General features: G+C 39.7%; 1 protein-coding gene across 9 annotated transcripts in view; it reads right to left on the bottom strand.

The window, feature by feature from the left end:
- Il15 (interleukin 15) overlaps positions 1-12,349 on the bottom strand; it is a 72,317-nt gene that overhangs the window by 39,781 nt on the left and 20,187 nt on the right. The window contains exons 1-3 of one of the 9 annotated variants that reach the window (XM_028881798.2): positions 10,411-11,044; positions 8,312-8,375; positions 7,045-7,125 (exon numbers count right to left, since the gene is read on the bottom strand). The exons of 6 other annotated variants lie outside the window; for them this stretch is intronic. The gene's annotated coding sequence lies outside the window, so the exon portion shown is untranslated. Of the gene's footprint in view, positions 1-7,044; positions 7,126-8,311; positions 8,376-10,410; positions 11,045-12,349 lie in introns of those variants that run through there. 2 more of the 9 variants (XM_037206131.1, XM_037206132.1) reach the window with 2 other exon arrangements.

Below are 12,349 nucleotides of genomic sequence, written 5' to 3'. Positions count from 1 at the left end.
TATTTTAAATACATGTTATATTTATAGTATTGAATATATCAACATATGTATTAAATACACTATGTTTTTACTTTTAAAATTATTATTTCACTTAAAATTATATATAATACAATTTAAATTATACTCATGATTTAAAAGGTAGGAGTGAAGTACAAATATGTTAATATGTCTACATTATATATGTTAATATGTATACATTCTATGAGTATACAAAGAATGAGAATCAAAACACAAGTCTCATATCTATAAATACTAAAATGTTAAACTGTGGCCTTTCATTTCCAAAAGGGCTTGTCAGTCCCTGGCTTTTGGGATATTTCTACTTGAATAACCCACTACTATACTCTCAAATGTAAAAAATCTGAAATAAAAATATATCATCAGCTACAACACCCTGTTCTTGCAACTCTCCATTTCTCCTAAAGACAACAGAATACAGTCAGTCATCACCCAGAAGTGTCCTGGGCAGGAGACCTCTTTGATCTCAGCCTTCTCTACTCTCCCTTATCACCATGACATTGGAAGACACAGAGCCTGAGCTGAGTGCATCTTGGGGTAAGCTCCCTGCATCTGTCTTTTGCTCATATTTTGATTATGCTGTGTACTCCCAATGGTGGGCTTCAGTTAGCATCACTTAGTTAAGTAAGTACTGTAATGCATCAAGTCCTCTTCCTAACTCTTGCATTCAAATGCACTTGCAAAGTCCTGCTCTGTATTTCTGACTTTGTTTCCCATTTAGTTTCCAAGAGGAAGACCTATTACCTTTTTACTTTGACTATGACGATGACATTGCCATATTCTACTTATATTCTGCATCTTCAAACATCAAAACAGGATATTTTACTATCAATGATGACTTGAACAGTAGCTGAGGATGATCAAGGGCTTACTAGTGACAGATCACTATTCTCATCTATTTCATGTTACAACAACTTGGAAAGGAGGGCATATCATAATTTTAAATATAATATAGCTGAGGTATAAAGAAGTTACAAATTGTCTTTGCTGCAATAGTGTAAAGCACCTTAGGGAGGAAAGGGTTTATTTGGCTTACCCTTCCACATCACTGTTTATCATTGAAGAAAGTCAGAACAGGAATTCCAGCAGGGCAGGAACCTGGAGGCAAGAGCTGATGCTGAGGTCATGGAGAGGTGCTGCTTATTGGCTTGGTCCTCACGGCTTGCTCAGCCTATTTTCTTATAGAGTGCCGAACTGCTAGCCCAGGAGTGTCACCACCTATAATGGGCTGTGCCCTCCTCTACTAATTGCTAATTAAGAAAATGCTCTACATGCTCACATACAGCCTGGTCTTCTGGAGGCATTTTCTCAACCAAAGCTTCCTCCTCTCAGATGACTCTAGTTTGTGTCAAGTTGACATAAAACCAGCCAGCATGCATCTTTATGCAAGATTACCCAGATCATAGCAGGACCAGAACAGGAACTCAGGCAGCCTCATTTTAGAATTAAGCCAGCGTCATCTCTAATACAGAGTCCCCACTAGGTAGGCTTCTCAGGATTCAACCTTGAACATGAAATTTGGTCTAGATCTGGTTTCTCCATATAAAGAAAAGAAATCCTGTCAGTGAAGGCTCAGCATGAGGATGTCCTACAGAGAAGGATGTGATACATTCCACTATTCTTCCAAGAGGGTGCAACAGCAAAGCAAAACAAAGCAGAAGCCACCATGCACAGACTAACTCCTCATGCCAGAGCTGACACTCATGGACTGAAGATCACTGGTGGCGGACTTAGTACTATGCATCCAGAAATACCAGCATGAAAGCCATCCCAGTCCAGAAGCCACCAAATGTGACAGTGTAACAAGGGGGAGAGTTACTCAGGCAGAAAGAAGGCCAGAGTCAACACACTGAAACCTCCTCTCTGGAGAGAACCGGGAAGTTCTGGCCAAAACTCACAGGGAACTTGAATAGTAGCTGAGGAGCGTTTGTACTGGAGTAGCAGTGGTAAGATAAGTTATGGGAGGTTGAACCTGGCAAGTCAGAGAGAATGCAGCCACACAGCTTGGGGGACAGACAGGTTCATGAGCACCAGGGTTTTCTTTCAAAGAGCCCCCCATCTTGAGGAAAACAAGGGTGGTCATATAGTCTAGGTACATGTGGCATTAGTGCAGAAACAGCCATCTAACACATTAGTAAAATTACAAAATGGTATAAATACAACTATATAATATGTTCACTCCACAACCTTTTAGTGCTCAAATTATATTCCTGGTAAAGTGAGCTTTACTAAATGTGACTGCAGACAAAGCTTAATGTCCCATACTAAAAATGTTAACAATGCCAGATTACAGAATAGTAAAATAACCTATTGTACCAGAAAATTAAAATGATGAGATTAAATAAATAAGCTCATTAAGAGTTGACAATAGTGATGAAGATAATTCTCACATATCCATTAGAGCTGAGTAACCCCCAGTGTTCTAACAACGTGTTCTGTGCATTAAGAGAAAACGAAACACACTCACATTATCAAAACACTCAAGAGAATTTAACAAAAAGGCCAACTTTTTAAAAAACTGTATGTGATTCAACTCCACCCTTCCTTCCTCTAATAGAAGCCCTCAAAAGCAGAAGCCGTTCTGTTTCTTCATCTTGCCGGCTGAACAAAATATATCTTTTTTAAAAGGTAAGTAGAGTGTGAGAGTGGAAAAAAGGCAGGTCTGAGTTAAGCCACAGGTGGACAGACATGTTCTCCTTACAGAAAGTCCCTGCATGGTTCAAGGTAGACTTGCTCACACTCTTCAGTCATTTCATGTTTTCACTGGATAAGCACGCTATTATCTCAACTGATGGTAACAAATGTACTATGGCTTCTAAAGCATCCGGATACAAGTCAAGTGCCATGCAAGCTGTGTTAAGGACCATGGATCTACATATGCCCGGGGCATCTATGAGGCAGACATGATGGCAGTCCCCATTTTATGAGTGAAAATAAACGGACTGGGGACTTGTAGGAGGTTGTAATACAAAACTAAGTGGCAGATCTCAGATCTAAATTCCACTCAGCTAAATACTGTGAGGACTAAATACTTAGAGGGTTATGGAAATACAGTTATCAGTATTTCAAAGGAGAAAATCTAATGGCCATGACTTCTATGATCATGCAATAAACAAAGCTTAGCAAACACCTGAGATACCACAGAAATTAGTGTTGGCATCTATGATGTATCTGGAGAAAGACCAATGATAGATAAAAACTTAGTAACCAATGACTTTCTTACATACTATTCCATATCCCACCTCTATGTAGGAGAAATACCTAACTCTCAGTAGCCACTAGATTACACAGTACTTAGGAATGGTTATGATAATGACAAGGTTGCTATTACCTCAGAAGCAAACAAGAGCAGACTGGGAAACAGATAGATAGTTAAAAATAATTTCAAGTACAGACTTACCCCTTGAATGGAAATACTACACATTATCAAAAATATCACATTTTCCCAAATTATTTCCTAAGAAATGAAATTGAAAGCAAAATTTGCATACAAGAGGAAGTGAAACTGTATTGCAGTGTGTTCCTAAGTTCATCTAGAAGAATCCATTGCTACGAACACTTTTTAAATAGTGAAAATAAAAAATAAAGAGGAAGCAGACTTAGTGGAACTCACAATGGACTGATTGGTGAAAAGAATGTGGTTCCTCAGCACTGAAATGGTTCTAGCTCTGAAACCTTCAAAGCTGCATATTGATGCAGCAGGTAAGAGGAATAACTTAGCCAAGTCCATGAAACAATTCATCAGCTCTTTCAGAGAAAGCATGTAGTCTCAACTTGCATTGTGAGAAATGAGGATTTTTTTAAACAAAGCTATCCAGAGAAAACGTGTCTGATATCTGACTAATGATATTAACTTTTAGAAAAGGAAGAAAATCAGATCTGATGACATAAAAGCAATTAAGTTCTATAAATTAATACATAGTAAAAATTATAGGATTAATAACTCTATAAAGTAAAATAAATATATTACAAAATGGTTTCCTAATATATGAAGTGATTATAAAAATTAAAAATACAAATATTTTTAACTATAAAGAAATTAAGCAGACAGTTTCAAAGTATGAAAAAACAAACAATGAATGAATACACTATGGAACTCAGTCTCTATAGTATTCAAAAGTGATATAATATTTAAATTTTAAAAAGTTGTCAGAAACTAAAGCTTTGTGAGGTAATGGAATGTTTCAGTGGATAAAGGCACTTGCCCCCAGCCAAGACCAATAATGGCTTGAGGTCCATGTCTGGAACTTACACGGTGAAAAAGAAGAGATGATTCGAGGGCCATTCTCTGTTCTTCATACAGGTGTGTGCTCCTTGACTCCAACAAATAATAAATGGGTGCAAAATTTTAAATGACAAATTTGCATTCTACTTCAGTTTTCTCTGAAGGCAATATATGAATGTGACGGAAGAACTAAGGAGATGTGATGACTCTGACCTCGGACCCTCAACCCTTGCACATGAGAGGTAGAGGCAAGAAGATCAGGAGTCCATAGCCAGTCACTCTAAATAGGGAGCATATCTAAGGTCAGTCTACATTGCACAGGTAAAAGGTGAGAAAATGAGAGAAAAAGAAAGAAAGATGCAATGAAATGATACTCATAAAAATCGCCCCAAATCCTGCCTGTCAACTGCATTCTGCTCTACCCCAGGTCTTTAGACAGCCTTTACCAGCAGTTCCTGTCCATCCTGATAAATCTCCGTATAGAATACAAGCAAGTTTAGAACCAACTTTCAATCCCTCCTTTCTTCAATAAACACTAGATAATAAGTAGCATTTTATGTGAGTTTGAATACCTTTTAATGAGCTGAAATGCTTTTTGTATTTCCTTTTATGCAAAATGTCTATTCATGTTCTTTTTCCACACTTAGAGGGCTTGTACCCGTCCTTCCCCATTCATATTTCCACGGTTTATATTAGAGAAAAGATTCCTACCTATCCACTCCACCCCCAGCTCCTCATTTTCGTTTTCAATTTTTCCAGATTGGTCTTTTTCCCAACCAAGGGAATTTTTTCAATGAGTCAGACTTAAGTTCTGATTGATGCCTGGTTTAGAAGTTGAACTGAGTAATAGTTGGAAATTCCTAGGGAGATACTTTTGGAGTTTCTAAGTAACAAGTGGTCAAAACGTAACAGCTTTACTTCAGCCTGTTTGTTTTTGAGTCCAACCTCTTCCCCTGTCTGCTTTGCTAGTTAAACTGGTCGAGCATCACCGGGTCACTCCAGACTTTGGCAGAGCCACCTCATTTGTCCCTTTAACAGAACTGCCTCTAGCATTTTGTCATTAGTTATGACATTCTCTTTGGGCTAAAGCTGTGGGGGGGGGTGTATGCACAGAGATAATCCATGTTTATAAAATGTTTATCTCCTACTTTGTTGAGTCATCATTATTGTGTGGATGTGGATGTACCTGTGTGGTTTCTGTACACATGTATTTTGGGTGTGTATATGTGGGCATGCAGCTGAACATGCAAGTGTGTGAGTGTGCACGGGGAGGCCAGAAATCAACATCCAGTGTTCTCTGGTGATCCTCCACCCTATTTCTTTGAGACAGGATCTCTCTGATACTGGAGCTCATGATTCAGCAAGACTAAGCAGCTGAAGAGCTCTGCAGGTTACCCTGGCTTTGCCCACACCCCAGTGCTGGTGTCATCAGTATGAGCCACAGAATCCAGCTTTAAATTGGTGCTAGGTATCCAAATCCGGATCCTCACGTTTGTGCATCAGGACCTCACCTACCGAGCAATCTCACCAGCCCTGAAGTATCCTTATTTTTTTTAAACATCTGCAAAGACTAGTGAATACTTTCCAACTGAATTTTTCCATCTTATTTGGTCATAATATATTATTCTTTCAATGAATATCTACGTTTTTAAATTTACTAAAGTGTTTTGAACTTATGCTCATAAATGAATAAGCCAGGATATCTATCATAATATTAACACGAGCCAACATTAACTCTAATAGCTTTATGAGGAAAATGGTATAGGATTTCAGTGACTTGAAAAGGCCAGTATATCAGGGAAGACAATACAATGCACAGTATATGTCCTAAAACCACAGCTTTAATGTAGAAAGGAGAAACAGACAAATGTACCATCTCTATGGACACTTCCTAAGCATTTCATTAAAAAAAAAAAAAAAAAACAATGTAACAAACAATAAAAGGAAATTTCAGCACCTGTGGTGTGGGTCTAAGAACAATTCCTAAAGTTAGTTCAACTGATTTGTTTGGTGCATTGCACTCAACAATGGCATGGCTCATCTACAAAGGCACCATTTCCATCATTCCCAAGTCCTCCTGGAACATTATGAAAATTAAGCATATGCTGGACCATTAAGAAAGTCATTATAAAATTAAATTGACAGAAATTCAGGCTTTGAAAAATGCAAAGAAAAATGATACAAGAAATTTTCAATTGTTTGAAAATGAAGCAACATGGATTTAAATAATCTGTGGCTGAGTGTAGAAGTCCCAAGAGACACCACAAGAGCAACAAAGGACAAAATGATGTCATTTTTAAACACGAGTATTTACATAAGAAATGAATTTCTAGGAAAGCCAGAGATTATGAACTGGGAGAATAAGAGGAAACAGCGGAGTCAGTTCTGGAAAGAGCTGCAGAGCTGACCGGCCATTTCCCAGTACAGACAGCCCAGTAAGCTGCACTATAAGGAGTCACTCACAAGAATAAAGTCACTCACAGGAATAAAGCGCTGGTAACTTCTGCCTTGTGAGTCAGAACTGAGGGACAGCATTTTAAGTTTCCACAGGAAAAGGGAAACAGTGGAGACAGTGGCTGAATCTCCCTGCTCGGATATGGAGAAGTTCATGGGCACTTGGGTACCAGTTCTGTCAACTCCAGCTTCATCATGAGAAAATGCCACCAAGAAACAGGTCATTTCCTTCCCCTGCCTTCATCTCTTTGTTCAAAGATGAGCTCTCAGAGATCTGCTGCCCAGAACTCAAGCATCCTTCTCTATTTCTTCCAGCAAGCGTGTCCGCTGATTTACCTCTCACTCACCAGGGCATGTTGCCTCTTGGAATCCTCCTCTGATGGTGGTTCACTGGTATCAGTGTGTTTCCTCCATGCTCCCATCCTCTACTATATCAGGAGAGATTCACACACAAAGTTTGCTAGCCTCAGTTGCTTGGCCTACAAATGCCACAGTTTGGATTCCACAGTATCTTTCATATTCCTTAAGTTTTGCTATAGAATTATTTGTGGTTTTCCCCCAACCCCAGCCACCAGGTCCAACCTCCTTGTCCTCTGTATGGTTTCCTGAAAGATATTTAACATTTGGCATTAACTCTTGCCATCTTCCTGGTGGAACCAGAAGAGTTCATGGAATATCAGTATTGGTGAAGCCGTGACATTAGGAAGGCTCACGGAGATGATGAAAACCAACTTTGATATATTTTCTAGGCTATTTAGTGAGCACCTACAGCATATTCGGATATCTGTGATGGGTAACTGGGTTGTCAGCTTGGCTGAATTGAGAAGATGCCTAACACTGGTAATCCACACTTTCCAGGAGCATCTGTGAAGGGGATTTTGAGAAGACTGCTTCCTGGGTGAAGAAGCTGGGCAGATAGGAATCCCCGGGATGGGAATGGCCATGGGGGAAATGGAACACAAAAGCAGAAGTAGAGTGCTAGCCTCTGCACATGCTCCCCTTCCTGGGAAAGTGCACTTATTTGTTGCTTTGCCTAAGGACATAAGACTCCAGGTTCCTTACTTATTGACCACAAACTTGCACAAGCGGGTCTCTAGGGACAGCCAGGCCTCTGGTCTCAGACTGGGACTGCCCTTGAACCTTCTCCCATAATGAGGCTTTCACCTTTTTCAGTCTGGACAGATTTTGCTCTCCAGCCTGCAAGCATTCGTTACAGAATTTTCAGCCTCTGCAATCCTCTGAGTTAGGCAATAAGTCCTCTTTTGTAATAATATATTCTTTGGTTCTGTTTCTCTAGAGAAGCCTGAGAAATACACCCAACCCCCAAAGAAGTATTTCTAATAAAACTGTTAGAAATCTGCACAGAGTCACACATAAAAAAAAATGCATTCCACTGAGTATTTTCAATATCTACCCAAATTAAGGAAGTTAACTATGGATTTCAATACATTTTAAATTGTATTACTATGTTCATTAAGATAATATTTACTTCTGTAATGCCACAAGGAAATGTCATTATTGCTGTTAAGCACACAACATCACAAAGCAAATTTATCATTTTTTATATGGATCATGTAGACAACTAACTCTAGAATGAATCAAGTAATAAATTACCTTAGTCATTATGTAACTGGTAATATGTCTTCCACTTCATGCTTCTCTGTAGGCATCACTTTTACTATAGTGAACACACATTATATTAATGACCAGGACAATAATGAGAAATATAATTTAAAGCTTTAACCCAATCGGGTTTAACATAGGTTTTTGAAACTATAGACTGTAGTCCTAAATGAAATACCAAAGGAAAAGGCTTAGCGTGGAAGCACATTCAGGAGAGACCTGGATTACCGTATCGCAGACACAAATTCTTCTTTGTACAAGCATTTCTTTTCAGAGTGTTAAAAAGTTAAAGAGCATGAGAAATACTACAGGTGAGACTGGGACTACAGGACCATCACCACAGTCCAGGGTTCCTTACTGTAGGGCCTAGGATGCTTCTCCACCAAGTGTCCAAAAGGAATGTTTCTTCCTGGCAAAATCCTGGTCACATTATGCATCCTTGGGTCCTTATTACAGTTAAGAGTAAGGGCCACTAAAGAACAAATTTGACTTGGTTGTCTGCATTTTAGATGCAAATTGAAAGGGATTCCTGAGGTCCCTAATTATACCCAGCCTAAACTGTCAGCTTTCACTCACATCCACTGGAATGCTGTGATAGGCCACCATTATACAGGCAGGTCAAATGCCTTGTTTTCAAGTGTTCAAATCGAGGAAGCCAGAATGGAGTTATTTAGGGAGCCCAGATGAGTTGAAGAAAAAAATTGGGAGGCAGGTGACACTTTTCTTCTGTTTTCAGTAAACTTCTTTGTTATTGGGTTACTATGGGGCAGGGCATGTCCTGTTTAACGTTCTTACATCCTTCAGGCGCAGTTTGACTCAAAGAAAACCCATCCACCGTAGTTTATTAGTCCTGTAGTTTATCACAATGGCATTTTTTAAAAACCACAGTGATTACTTATTTTTATCAATATCTCACAGTGACAAAGTAATTCAGAGCTATAGTGTTTTTGCTAAAAATGCACCAAGTTCTATAAGTTCAACATCCAGGACGTCAACGTGCCTCTTCCTTGACCACCCCTGCAGCAGTCCTGAAATGTGTTGTCTAAAACACTAAGCAGAAATTGGTTCTTGAGCTCAGGGAAATTGTAACAAGATTTCTAGGAAACAGGGCACTTTCAAGGAAATCTGGGAAGCCCTGAGTCAGTTTCTGTTTACAGTTAATTAGTGCCCAGGGCATGTTCTTCACACTTTTTCTTTCCATTTTTATTACCTTTATCATTCTCCAGCAGCAAAAATGACTGAGCAAGACAAGAATTACCTTTCCTTTATACCAATTCCTATAAAGACTTTCACGTCTATAAACCCTGCTCCTTGCCTCCTGCACTGTCAATCTTGACCTGACCACATGCTACCAAATCTTGTCTGAAGGTAACACAGAAATTACAACTAAGAATAAAAATGAAATCTCTGTATTTGCCACTAAGAAGCCAGACCTTGGATTTCTATTTCTTTGGCTTCAATGTTTTTATTTAGCCCTACAAACTGAACTTAGCCAGACATGATTCTCGAAGAGTTTCCAAAGGTTGCAGTTATTCATCAAATAATCAGACCTATGCCATTTTCTAGTCTGCTTGCATCAGGGTACCCCCTGAAGAGATGGATAGCAGAATTGCTTTTGTGTGTAGCCTGAAGCATGCCGTTCCTTTAGAATTGCCTAATAACAGAGCAGAAAGTGAGGTGCAGAATTTATTCAACATTGATGCTAGAATTGGAACAGCACTCTTCACAGGCCAAATCTTATCTGACACCTGTTTTTGTGGGTGAAGCTCTGTTGGTGACAGTCATGTCCATCAATAACCAAGGCTCCTACCCACCCATTGATGAAGATGACTTGTCTGGACAGAGATCTTTTAAATCAAACAACCTAAAATATTTACAATCTGACTCCAGGCAAAGGAAAACAGCCACATCGATCATGCAGCATAGTCTCTGCCCTCTTCAAATGTTTCTAAACTCTGGCTTCTGTTTTTCCACCAACACACTCATTTTCTCAAGCCTCGAATGTAGACAACTGCACCTTGTTTGCCATGCCCTATTTGTTTTTGTTACATTGCTATAGTGCATCACACAACTCTTCCAGTTTTGCTTACTTGACCTCCTGCAGGCTGGTTGTCTGCTGACAGGGGCTTTGTGCTCTAAGGGACCTTACCAGCATGGACCATGAAGAGACACTGCTTCAAGGAGCCAGAGGGCTGTATGTCAGGATGGATTCTGCAGGAGCAAAAGGCATGGCTTGAAGAGATAATTTACATACTGACTGACCCTCCTTTCATCAAGATTATTGTTAACTATAGAGCTGATCATTCTGTTAAAGACAAGACTTGTATGGAGAAAACGTCAAACGTAGGTCTGAATTGTCTCTTTATAAATCTTCCCTAAAGTCTTCAAAATTTCCTGTAATAAAATTGACACCCATGTTGACTGTAAATCTAATAATAACTCAAAGCAAATAGGATGTCAAAAATACTTGTGGGCTTTATATTCAATTACTAAATCTAAGCAAGATGATAATAGTTAGTGGTATGCACCTGTTCTAACATTCTCCGCTCAGGTAATTAGAAATATAATATATATAAAATGTCATTTATAAAGTATATCTGCTTTTGGGGGATTGGTTACACTATTAGAGAAGCTTAAAATAGTCTACATCCTATTTTGATATTGGGAAGCACAGGGTTTTATGCTTTTTAAAAGAGTAAAATAATAAATTCTACCTTTTAAAATAATAAAAAGACATCTTTGGCACATTACAGAAGGACTATTGCTATGAAGGATATCATATTTATAGCTTCAATATTATCTTAGATAAACTTTTTGATCATTATTGAGGTAGTAAAAATTTTAAATTTTTTTAAAAAAAAAGAGGCACTGTGTTGCCCAAAACTCTCAAGCGAGTCTTGTAAGAGGGTTCTGATACCGGCTCTATAACTAACTCATAGATAGGCAAGCTCTCCTCTTTATCATTTAAAACCAGCAGCCCACTCCAAGGCCTCATCTCTGTTCTGGAAGACTATACCAGGGAGAAGAGGGAAAAGCAGACTGGCCTCACCATCAAGGACATCCCTATTAGAGGGTCAGTGCTCCCACAGAAGCTAGCTACTCCCTCTCCTTCTCTTGTGCCCGCTTCTCTGCCTTTCTCTCTCCTTCCTCCCCATCATGTAAGGGGATAGCCAGTGGCAGGAAAAAACATCTCTCACTAGAAAACAAATCAGCTGGTTTCTCGTCCCTAAAATTCCAGCCTCCAGAACTGGAAAAAACAAATTCTATCTGTTTAAACCCCTATCCTCTAGAATTCTGTTGTAATACCCACAGCTGGCTAATATACCACATCCTCACCAGTCAGGATAGTTGATTTGCCGACAGGGCTTCTCAGCAAAACTTTGTGTATTTCCCTTGATGGCCTACTGTGATTCCTATTGCTGTGATAAACACCATGACCAAAAGCAATTTGGATTGGAAAGGGTTTATTTCAGCCCTCAGTTTACAGTACACCGCAAAGAGAAGTCAGGACAGGAAATTAAGGCAGGAACAGAACAGAGGTCACGGAGAGAAACTGCTCACTTGCCTCTTTTCCATGGCTTGCTCAACCGGCTTTTTATACCACCCATATCTCCTGTGCTAGTGGGGCACCACCCACAGTGGGCTGAGCCCTCCCATATCAATCATTAATCAAGAAGACGCCCCTGTAGGGAGGCCAGTGGGGTGTTTTCTCAACAGAGATTCGTTCTTCCAGATGATCCTGGCTTGTGTTGAGGTGACAGAAACTAGCCAGCACCCCAGGAAACCCAAATATTCTGATCTGATGAGCTGCAGGACTAAGGGAAGGAGCTGAGAGCTGAGAGGGAGCAAGTGGCCTACTGGCCACCCTATGACAAACTACTTATTAAGGAGAACCCACCCCTAAGGAAGGTCCCACTACCCAAAAGTCATCAACCCCGTTTAGCAGCAAAGAGAAGCAGTTACCTCCAGAGGATGGTCCAGGAGAACTTCAGCCCCTTAGCCCTCTGCCAGCCCCTCACTCTCCAGCTT

This window comes from Peromyscus leucopus, chromosome 5 (assembly GCF_004664715.2).
Source record: "Peromyscus leucopus breed LL Stock chromosome 5, UCI_PerLeu_2.1, whole genome shotgun sequence".
NCBI lineage: Eukaryota > Metazoa > Chordata > Mammalia > Rodentia > Cricetidae > Peromyscus > Peromyscus leucopus.
Note: the sequence above shows the minus strand (reverse complement) of the source record. Positions and strands in the feature narration are given on the sequence as shown.